This window comes from Biomphalaria glabrata, chromosome 1, assembly GCF_947242115.1.
Source record: "Biomphalaria glabrata chromosome 1, xgBioGlab47.1, whole genome shotgun sequence".
Classification (NCBI taxonomy): domain Eukaryota; kingdom Metazoa; phylum Mollusca; class Gastropoda; family Planorbidae; genus Biomphalaria; species Biomphalaria glabrata.
In genome coordinates, this window is record NC_074711.1 from 56,219,318 (window position 1) to 56,231,541 (window position 12,224).

Consider the following 12,224-nt stretch of genomic DNA (forward strand, 5'->3'; position numbering starts at 1 on the left):
TGCTAAACCAATTCCTTAAACTTTTTTTAAAAAATCAGATTTTATTTATTTTTTGTTTAGTGCCCCCATCCGAATAAAAGAAGATTATTTTTGTGCGTTTTGTCTGTTGGTCGGTCTGTCCGTCACGATTAGATTAAAAAAACTTTTATCTGAAATTCTCTTTTTCTTTTACTATTTATACAAACATCCGGAACAATCTATTATATAAACTTTTCAATTGTGTTCATACCTAAAAATTATTGCGATGTTTTGAAACGTAGAATAAAGGTTAATCAATTTTTAATAACTTTTAGTTGTTGTTGTTTTTTTATATCAAGATGACGGACAGACCGACTGACAGACAAAACGCAAAAACAATGCGGCATTGATCCTTTTTAAATAAATTCTATTAGAACTCAGTGCACCAATGTCTATGAACCCTCGTTAAATATCTCGTGTAAATAAAGACATTTTTTTATGTTACCGGTACTAGCCTATTGTGAGGTAATGGAATTTTTTTTCTTTGACTTCATATGAATGGACTCCTTAAATGTAATGTTAAAAGAACGCACTCGGTGCACCAATGTCTATGAACACTCGATAAATGGCTCGTAATGATGAAGGCGATTTTTATTCTAGCTAGGCCGTGTGACGTAGTGTGTTTTTTTTCCTTTGACGTCATATGGAATGAATTCTTTAAAAGAAATGCTAAAAGAACGCACTCGGTGCACCAATGTCTATGAACACTCGATAAATGGCTCGTAATGATGAAGGCGATTTTTATTCTAGCTAGGCCGTGTGACGTAGTGTTTTTTTTTCCTTTGACGTCATATGGAATGAATTCTTTAAATGAAATGCTTAAAGAACGCACTCGGTGCACCAAAGTCAATGAACACTCGATAAATGGCTCGTATCGATGAAGGCGATTTTTATTCTAGCTAGGCCGTGTGACGTAGTGTTTTTTTTTTTCCTCTGACGTTATATGGAATTAATTCTTCAAATGAAATGAAAAAAGAACTCGGTATAGTAATGTTAATTAAGCCTCGTTATGTGACTCGCGTTTAAAAAAAGGAATGATATCTTGATTTAGATCTAATCTAGATTTTTTAAACTAGATCTAGATTTTTATTACAGTATATCTAGATCTGGATTTATATTCTAATTAAAATTATTTTAGAGTCTATATCTAGAATTTCTAGATCTAGTTTAGACTAAAATAGACTAGATTAAGATGTAGAATTTCAATTTCTAAACTTAAAGTGTAAAAAAAAAAAGTGTAGATTTTCATTTCCAAACGTTTTGATCAATATTGTAATGTTTTAATATACTAAAACTAATCTACTATTTTTTATTTAATTTAAATTTACGGCAAATGAATCTTTGAAACATTATTACTTTTGACCATCGGATGGCTGCCTGGTCGTGCGGTTTGTGCGCTGGACTGTCGTTCAGATTTATGGATGGTCCAGAGTTCAAACCCTGCCCGCTCCCATCCCCCGTCGTCCTGCGGGAGGTTTGGACTAGGAAGTAATTATCTCTGAAGGAACATCCGAAACATGTAAAACATTTTACATCAAAATTAAATCACCTCTTGAATATTATTTGCGAATATGCAGATCCGACAGGGATCCGACTTCGACGGGGGCCGCCTCTGAGTTTGTGTAACACAAACTCTCTTTGTAATCTTGTTTGCTTTGATTTTGTTTTTTTTAGGTGAGATTTTTAATACTAAACCATCACTTGCCCCAGCACAGCCAAGGGTTTTTGACTTTAAAACCCCCTTCCAGGGGGTTTTGACTTTGAAACAGCCTACAAGGAGTTTTGAGTTTAGAACCCCCTACCAGGGGTTTTGAGTTTAAAACCCCTTACCAGGGGGGTTTGACTTTAAAACCCCCTACCAGGGGGGTTTGACTTTAAAAACCCCTATCAGGGGTTTTTGAGTTTAAAGCCTCCTTCAGCGGGGTTTAAAGGTAAAAAATACCTCTTTAATATTAAAAACAAAGCAAATTATACACTCAAAATTCTTTGAGTGTAGTCAAAGCCTAGGGGTTTTGAGTTTAAACTCCCCTTCAGTGAAGTTTGAAGCTAAAAAAAAATACCTTTTTAATATTTAAAAAAGCAAATTACACACTCTAAAATCTATGAGCGTAGCCAAAGGGGCTTTGAGTTTTAAACTCACCCTTCAATGTAAAAAAAAAACACAAATTACGCACTCAAAATGCTATGAGCGTGCCAAAAGGGGTTTTGAGTTTAAACCCCCTTTCAGAGGGTTTTGATGCTAAAAAATACCTCTTCAATATAAAAAAAGCAAATTACACACTAAAATTATTTGAGCGTAGCCAAACTAATTGGGGGTTTTGAATTTAAATCCCTCTCCTACAGATGACTTTTTTGTTTTTAAAGTTTAAAACCCCTCCAGATGGTTTTGAGTTTATAATCCCCTTACAGAGCGTTTTGAGGTGGAAAACATCTATCTTCATATATTATTCTAAAGCAAATTACAGTTACCATGACCGTATAGCTAAATGGGGTTTTGAATTAAAAAAAAAACAACCTCCAGAGATTTTTTAGTTAAAAACCCTCAACAGATGATTTTGACGATTAAACTTCCCTTTTCGATATAAAATCTAAAGCAATCTACAGTTACCTAAATCCAAGAGCGTATTCAAGAGAGTTTACACATTTCTACCAGTGGCGGGGCTCCATTAATAAAGTGCAGTAAATAGTCATCTGCCGAAATTGAAAAACACTAAATGTGGCTCAACAAAGATGGCTAAGACAGACTTTAAGAGTCAGTTTAAGTCAGTTATAGAAATCGGGTCAATCAGCGTGTGTGTGTGTGGGGGGGGAGATCGAGTTGATGGTGATTAAGTGCACTGAACATAAGTTCTTTAAAAAAAATAGTTGCAGTAACGAGAGTTTATGAAATGGTGAGTAGTACGACGTGGACTAGCCTATAGGAAGGTGGTGAGATAGAATTTTGTAGTTTCTTTCTTTCTTAAAAAAAAAAATTCTCGCAGGTTTCGTAGGCTATATATAAACATCAGTTACAAGCACAGAAAGGAGATGTGGAGCACGAGAAAAGTGAAAACAAATTTAGGCCTAATGTCACAAGGAGGACAATAGTTAGCCTATAATGCTTCATGGAAGAAGTTAGATGATAGAACTAACTGAAGCATAGTTTCCTATATTTTAACATGCTATTTCGCTATTTTTTACGGCCTTTCGCTCATTAAGACTCCCACGAAAATTGCGTTCGCTGATTAGGTCCGACCCCTACCGTAAGTTGACTTGAATTAGATATATAAATTTAATAGCTGATATGGAAAAAAGAGTCAAATTTAGTTTTATCGCGCAATAGCTGAGCAGTCCGCAGATGTTTTCATTTTTTAAATAAGTATAACCATTGCGGAGTTATAAATTCTAACTAAAAACTGGCACAAAAGCGTTCGCCAATGGTCCTTTCCCATACATTCGTTCGCCAATGTTTTTATAAAAAAAATTGAATTCAGCTTCATTCATAATATTTTTTTATTCATTAATTCATGCATTCGCATTTACTTTTAACATTATTTTCTTTAATGGGCTATGTTGGACTAGTCCGTTTCGTTTCTTTGATTAAAAAGTTGAATCACAAATTGGGCCGGAAGTTGCTTTTTTCATTATATATCTTTGCATATTTCAGTTCTCTTTTTAAATTAAACTGACATTATTATGCGATAATTTTCAGTGTGCCTGATAGAGAAAAAAATTCTGTACAAAAATACGGGTAGCTGGGATATAACCCGATAGAGGCTATAAAAATAAAAGACCTGAAACTAGCGCGTTAAACTACACATTTACAGTACATTATTTGATGAGTATTTTACCCAAGATCTGTGTTGTTTTTTAGGACGCTTATTTCATGTACCCGGCATTTTCCGATACACAATTTCATACACAAAATAATTGTTGAAAAAAAATTGTAGTGATTTTAAACTTTAAATGATTACTTAAAATGGTGTTACTCTAATCAATTTTGAATATAAGTTTGTTATGAATGTCACTGTTTATTTTGTGTCTGTTCTAGTTTCTTAAATTTTTCTTGAGTAAAGGGGTCGTTTTTTATCCTAATGGGTATACCTGATTTCTCCAAGCAGCCTTTGTAAAATATTGGTCCTAAATAATGCTATGTTTATAAACGAAAAATCGCATGGCTGCATTATGATGAATGTACGTGTTAGTTCAATATATTTTATATTACTGGGTAACTATAAATAACCGCATAAATAGACGTAAGTTTCTTTTTTTTCTGTTAAACAAAATCATATGGCAAATTTGTGTTTATATCCTAATTCTAAAATTAATTCTAAATATTAAAATTATACAGTAAAAATAATCACTAAGTTTTTTTTTTATTTTTAATAGTTTTGAAAGTCTAACTGATAAGATTACAAAGAGAGTTTGTGTTTTTGCAAATGTACACAAGGTACACTATGAGTCAGTCAATCTCTTCTAATTGTTTAGCAATGAGTGTACAAATGTAGGCTTCGATATTTTTAGCCTGTATTTAAGAATTTGCACATTTCAAACAACTAATATATTGCCTCTTACATAAAACTTTGTATTTAAAAAAATAAATTTATCCAATGCTCGAGATCCTGCTTGTATAGCCTACTTAGGGCGACTTAGGCCCTATATGAATCGATCCGGTATCAATGTATTAAGTAGCAATAACCCCGAAAAAATTAAATGAAAGAAGATTGAGATATACATATATTTTTGTGACGGTACGCACTGGTACGGGGTACCGGCACCTTTTTCAATGTCGGGAAAAATTATTACTTTTCTTGTATTTCAACGTTAATTGTTAATTTATTAGTAGGCCTAATTGAAAGTTAGGCAATCTATCACTAAGTACATCATCTATTTTTTTACAAAAAAAAAAAATCACTTTATATATGTATACTTTGTATACAGCTTACTTTCAGCCGACATGCCGTATTATTAACAACACCTATATGTGAAAGTCTCAATCATTCAAAGTCTTAGACAGTCATTATTTTAGACTAGATTTAAGTAGAGTCTAGACCTAGATATAGTAGGCCTATTACTAAAAAAAAATAAAAAAATCAGTCATTAGACATATCATTAGCAATTTTATTATTAGGTCTAGGCATTGAAAAGTAAATCTATTAATAAACTATAATAGTACTAAGTACTAATTTAACATTAAATAAATAGAAGTATTATAATTAATATTGTATAGATATAGATTGACTAGATTATAGATAGATCTATAGATAGGCCTAGATCTCTAGTCTAGTAGATTAGGTATAGAGTATAGAAAATGTATTACAGTAGGCCTATTATTAGATCTATGTCCTATGTCTAGATCTAATAATTAATAAACTTTAGTCTTTAGTAATATCTAGACTTTATTCTAATAAAAACTGACTATATGCATAGCATAGGCTAGACTAGGCAATCTAGTCTTAAGATAGAATCTATACTATTACTAGATCTATTCGATTTTTAGCGGCCCCCGAAAGGGGAAAAGACGCTATTAGTTTTGTGTGAAATGTCTGTCCGTCCGTCTGTCCGTCCGTCCCGTTTAGATCTCGTAAACTAGAAAAGATATTGAAAATCCGACATCACAATATTTTAGACCATTCAAAGTTCTGCTGCTCAGGTAGTATTCCAGAAATGGGGTGTTGGGGGTCAGGGATATCTGATATTGTGTGGATTGTTCTGGAGTAGAGGATACTTGTATCATTTTTCTGTCTCTAGTGGGTTCAATGGTTAGGATGGTTAGGTAGTATGTCTTTGATATTAAATAATATTTCTATTACCATTATTATATTCTTAGGTTAATCACTTTTCAATTGTTTATGATTTAATACTTGTGAATTATGAGAACTTACAAATAAAAACATATTTTAAAAAAAGCCCACAAAAGAGGCAAGATGGCCCATAAAAGAGGCACACAAAGCCCCAAAAAGAGGCGAAGAAAAGAGGCCTAAGGCCCAAGGATTCCTATGATGATAAAGCTAAAATTGAATAGCGCAAATTCTGAGGTTTCCTTTAAAAAAAAAGAGGATTCGATTAAGAGATTGAGCCTTTTCAAAACAATCAGATCAATTATAAGACATCAGTTAGGCCAGGGGAGGCGCGGTGGCTGAGCGGTAAAGCGCTTGGCTTCCGACCGGGGGTCCCGGCTTCGAATCCTGGTGAAGACTGGGATTTTTATCTTTGGAATCTTTGGGCGCCTCTGAGTCCGCTCAGTTCTAATAGGTACCTGACATTAGTTTGGGAAACATAAAGGCGCTTGGTCGTTGTGCTGGCTACATATGACACTCTCGTTAACCGTAGGCCACAAAAACAGATGAACTTTACATCATCTGCCCTATAGACCATAAGGTCTATAAGGGGAACTAGTTAGGCCAGGTTCACATCTAACTTTACATTCACTTTCACCTATTCTTTGATCTGCTGGACCGTTGGGGCACTACACAAGATCTGTTAACCTTCTTTCTCCATTCTTATCTCTCATTTGTCTTTGATATAATTTCATTTGGATGTTCTTTCTGAAAATATTGTAGCCTGCCTGGGTGGACCACTTCGGGGGCCGATTTTGAGTTTGTGTTTCCGCACAAACTGTCTTTTGTAACCTTGTTATATATAGATCTAGTCATCTAGACTAGAATTAGATTATAGATATTGTTACGTATTTCTGAATCTTCTGGCTAGATGTAGCCTATTAGTTGGCACACAAATAAAAACACAGCAAAGAACTTGACGACTAAACTTTCAGTTTCATATAACTTTAATGACTATTAACTCTAACAATTCGTTACTGTAACATGTAGCGTAGAAGACTGTACAATATCTGTCAGTTTACAGCTAGCTATACTTCGTTGCAATTCATCTCTTCTCAACTTGCATCGAGCCGTATTCCACAGAACAGACCAACGACACACTTCCCAGTGTCGCTCCAGGTCTAGCTAAGCTGAATCAAGTCGTATTCAAGTCTACCGAATCAGAGCAGTACACGTCTTACATCGACTGTATCGACTGTAACGGCTCAAGTCCACTGTAGTACGCTATATAGACTTTAACGACAGTAGTCCACTCCAGTTAACTCTACCCTAGTTAACTTGCATCGAGTCGTACACATCTCTCTTCTACTGTCTCGCACAGTAGACAACAGTACCGACGACTCACTCACGACTGACTTTCACATTAACTCTCAGGCTTATATAGAGTCCCAAATCGTTTGTCCAAAGTTGCAAAACACGGCTAGTATCCTCTGGAATAACACGTGAGGAAACGTCACATCCTGTCTTTGTTTATACATGTAGATTCCAGAAAACATCGGCTGCAGTGTCATCTTGCCGGGGTCACAAGTTGTGATCTCTATCTGTCACTGGACATTGCTAGTACCTTCTGGAATAACACGTAAGGACACGTCACATCCTGTCTTTGTTGATACATGTACATTCCAGAGAACACCCGCTGCTGTGTTATCTCGCTGGGGTCATACGTTGACCTCTACCTATCACTGTCATTTGTAACAATATAAATATACTAATGGAGAGATCATATGCGGTGTTAGCTAATAGCGTTGCACAAGAAACGAACCTGGGTTTTTCTAAACTCTAATACTTGGTATGTAATAGTAAAACAGCACCTACCTAAATAAATCGTAACTAGAAAAAAAACACCTATATTTATTGTAGTATATATAGGTCTGTGGTTGTATATTATATAGCCTTCGTAACTTCTTCTATAGAGAAATGCCTTTTGTAATTTCTTTTACTGAAAAATTGGGCTATTCGCGTCTGACACATATATAATTTTTATGCTCAGCAACAAAGCCTATTGTTTCTAATGCACTATATCAGTGACTACATCAGCAATACGCAAGTTAAGACTCGCGGGCAGGGGGTAATATCTGTCTAGTATATATTATATATAAGTCTGGAAATTGACTATTCTTATTCATCTACCACGAGATAGTAGGCCTATCATTGTTGTTTTTTTCGCTCGCGCCACGACGATTTATTTATATTTACATAGCTATAGTCATTATGAATGCCACTAGGTCGACTTTCACAAGACATTTTGTATGGTGATTTAACAGAAGGCAGGAGATCCGCTGGTCGTCCACTGCTATGGTATACTGGCAGGGCCGGTCTTAGGGCACTGCAACCTATGCGGCCACAGTGGGCAACGCACTTTCATAGGCCCCGCGCTAACTCTAGCTGTAAATTATTAAATTAAATTAAACCATTCTAACTTATAACAGGGTTTCCGCGGTCTTCTGATTTTCCAGGAGCTCCTGGAATTTCATGAAATTGCAAAGTATACGAAAAAAGTCAAGAGAATCTCCTGAAATTATTAAAACTATCATGAAAACTCAAAAAAAAAAAAAAAAAGTTCTGAAAAAAAAAAAGAAAAAAATGTAATTTCGGGTGTCATTCAATTTGGAAAACGGCAATCCTACTCGCGATTTAAAAAAACGTCATTGTAAGCTTTCATTTAATCGGGCGAATTTTAACCAAAACAGTAAGTTCTAATTCTTAATTTAATGTAATAGTCAATGGCATTTAAATATAGATATAAATCTAAATCTATCTCGGTCTCTTTAACAAAATCAAAAGCGATATTTTGCTATTCGATAGTAAATCTAAAAGGCAGATCTGAATGTTTATTGGCTTTATGTTGGAAATCTACCTTCTATTGTACATGGTTCGTAAAGTTAATTTGATCGTGATTTTGCACTTACTCTTAGTAAAGTACGAATAAAATGCTAAGACGAATTTATTTTCTAACAAAAAATCTTAATTTTCACTTATTATCCTTATCCCTACCCAGACGAGGCCCCGCGCAATCCGTTTCGCATAGGGCCCCGCAATCCGTAGTACCGGCCCTGTATACTGGTATATGCAAACGCAACATAAAGCTCTTCAAAATCGGCACTAACATCTGGGAAAAAATGGCAGTGTATAGATACACATGAAGAGCGAGCATTAAAGAAAGGTCGTAGATTGCAGATGCTATACACAATAGTAGTAGAAAGAAGGATGATAGAACAAAGGATTGGCCTCAATAGTCACACAAGAAGTTAAGAAGTTGCAAAGGGAAAAAAATCGTCTCGAGACGTAAAATGCCACAATTAATTTTTATAATATTTAGTTACGGTCTAGAATATGTTGTTGTTGTTTTTGCCAATTATCTTTCGATGTGATAAATATTTTCTTTGAACTAAAATAAAGAGTCTTTCGGTGTTGCGGTTGGTGTCAGTGCTCGATAAAACAGCATGTTAAACACGTCCACCAGTTTACAATAAAAGAGATACAATAAAGTTCTTCATATGCCATCGTCCGAGTCAAAACGTTGATTTGGATTAACGGAGTACTGACAGCAGCTAGAAACCAAAAAATACATCATGAATAAACTGCATTTGCTGGGTATTGTAGTGATGAAACTGTAGATATCTCATGAATAGAGCAGATGTCGTTGAGTGTTCGGTTTGTTGATTGCGATTGTATTCGACTTCGTTGGTTTAGTTCCTTGTTGTTCAGAGAGACGCGCTGCATGTGTCCGATATATGCCATTGTACAGTCTAGACATGGACAAACTACTCGGCCAAGGCTGATCCGTAATGGCTAGCATTCTTTTTTCCGTAACTGTCCCTAGCGATAGCGTTGATACCAAATTTACCTCTTTTGTGTGAGACACAATGAACTGAAAAATATGAATCCATTCGAGCTTTAAGTCGAATCTCAACTTAGAGATCTTTGACTGTTTGTCGGATCTTTAAATAACGACTGCAAATGAAACCAGATAAATTGCACATATGTAGTAAATATCTCCTCCTCTTGTTTTTCTGATTTGTCTTTTCAGTGTCGTCAACTATTCATCTGCTCTTGAACCAGTTTCCATGGTGTTAGAGTCTTTCCAACTTAACATAGTGGCCGCTTAACAGCACATCAGCAGTCACATTAATGGCATAATAAAAAACCAACTTGACCATCTTGAGGAACACGTCAGAGGTGCCATCTGAGGAAGGAGAGAGTGCTTGCAGAAAAACTTGATACCGGATATTGAGTTGCTGCTGCTGAGAATTCACATTCAACAGACACACTGAGAAAAAAGCCATATGTTTGGCTTTTGGGAGTTATTACAGAACACGGCTTTACATTAGGCCTACGTATATCTTACTTCTTAAGTTCGTTATGTCTCGCTTTTCAATAATAATGGTCAGTTTAACTTGTTTTTTGTCTTCAACCTATGCGAAAGCTGCAATGCAAAGAAGAATATCAGAACTGCGCGTTAAGCGTTCATCGCCAGTTTGTCTATCACGACGAAAAGCAATTCATAAGTAAAGTTATTGACAGTTTCTGCAACCACAGTCAACATTTGCAGTTTGTGTTTGATCGAACGTATGATTTAAGGCCGAGCCAATTTATTATTTTTGACCAATGAAAAAATTTATACTTTGAAAACCGGAAGCTCTCGTCACTGATGTTTGGTTAGTTTGAAAACAATAAGTGAATAAGTTAGGTATTAACTAGATCTATTTTAAAAATAGCTGTCGATATTTTTTAGCCTATAACTAACATATTTTAAAATATTATTTGACAATTTGAAACTGTTTTAATCAAAAGGTATGGAGTCTAGTGCATATAGAGAGCCTATATCTAGATTTGGACTAGATATGGAAATCTAAAGTAAAAGCTAGATCTAGAATGAATGATAGATTTATTAGTCTTAATTATTAGATTTAGATCTAGACAATCTAGTCTAGATTAGATCTAGAATCTAGATTCTACGTAGATCTAACATCTAGATCTAATCTAGATAGATTATAGATCTAAATCTAGCCCTAGCTAGATTCTACATCTAGATAAGTCTAGAATTTATACTTATTACTTATAGTAAACTTATACTAGAGTCTAGAGTCTAGTATAATAGTATAAATTGTTTATAGAGTTACTAAGAGTAGAATAACTAGATTTTACTAGATCTAGTCTAGATCTAGATCTAATTCTATCTAAGTCTAAATAAAAGTTAGATCTAGACACTCTAGATCTAGAGTCTAGACCAGTGATGCCCAAAGTACGGCCCGCGGGCCAAAACCGGCCGCGACGTGGTTGCATCCGGCCCGCCAAAAAGTCGGCCCAAAAATTAATAAATTCTCCCCCCTTCAAAAATAGTTGAAGATATATCTTTACCTTTGTTAGGGCCCTCACTTTTTCTCTGATGGATTGGTACCATGACCTTTAACGAGTATGAGTTTGTGAAATGGAAATCTGAATGTAGAATCTACCCGGAAAAGTGACTGGATCTTTTTTGTGGAACATGATAATAAGCCAACATATTTGTTTTGTAAAGAAAGTCTGGATGTTTAAAACAACGACATATACAGTGGCATTATAAAACAAATAGGACGGCCTTCTTGGTTTCAGCCGCGTATAAAAGATTGGTTAAACTACGCCTAGAGATTTGATGAAAACGAGACAAGAAAATAGTTGGTGGCAAAGTAGCTACAATGCTGCTCTCATTTTAAGTAGAAATGAAGCAAAATTTTTAGACGCGTAAAAAAATAATAGACTTTAACTGTCCCATCAATTAATGTAAGAACTAGATCCAATAGTTTCAAATGGTTTCAGGTGAATTTTGATTTCATATTTTACCATTTTGTTGATGTGGCCCGCAACACGCGTGTCGAAAGTTAAAATGGCCCGCAGGTCAAATTAGGTTGAGCATCACTGGTCTAGACTGACTAGAGACTAGTGTCGTGACGTTTTAAAATTAAAGTCTAAAGAGTAAGAATAGAATTCACAATAAGTGACAATACTATCAATAGACTAGTGTCAATAGTCAATACTGACAATAGTAAAAGTGTAATAGTATATAATAATTATAATATAAAATATATAGTCTAGTTCTGTTCTAGTAGTGACAATCTAAATCTAGTCACTCATACTTCATAGTCATAGTAATAGTATTAGACAAGTAGTTATTTAGACAATTTGAGTTTAAAACCCCCTACTAAGGTTTTGAATTTTAAACCCCCTACTTGGGGTTTTCGCAGTTAACCCCCCCTCTTCTATAAAACAAAACAAAACAAAAAAATGCAAACGAAAATCCCCTAATTCCAAGAGCACAGTCAAGGGAGATTTTGATTTTAAAACCCCCTCCAAAATTTACGATAAACCCCCTCTTCAATGTAAAAAAAAGTTAATTACGCACTCAAA

The 12,224-nt window shown here is 34.9% G+C and overlaps 1 protein-coding gene across 6 annotated transcripts in view; it reads left to right on the plus strand.

Moving 5' to 3' along the window:
• Nucleotides 1-12,224, plus strand: part of LOC106052284 (regulator of G-protein signaling loco-like) — a 105,671-nt gene that overhangs the window by 37,099 nt on the left and 56,348 nt on the right. For 4 of the 6 annotated variants that reach the window (XM_056045260.1, XM_056045290.1, XM_056045283.1 and 1 more), the window contains exon 1: nt 10,512-10,631. The exons of 1 other annotated variant lie outside the window; for it this stretch is intronic. The gene's annotated coding sequence lies outside the window, so the exon portion shown is untranslated. Of the gene's footprint in view, nt 1-10,511; nt 10,632-12,224 lie in introns of those variants that run through there. One more of the 6 variants, XM_056045277.1, reaches the window with a different exon arrangement.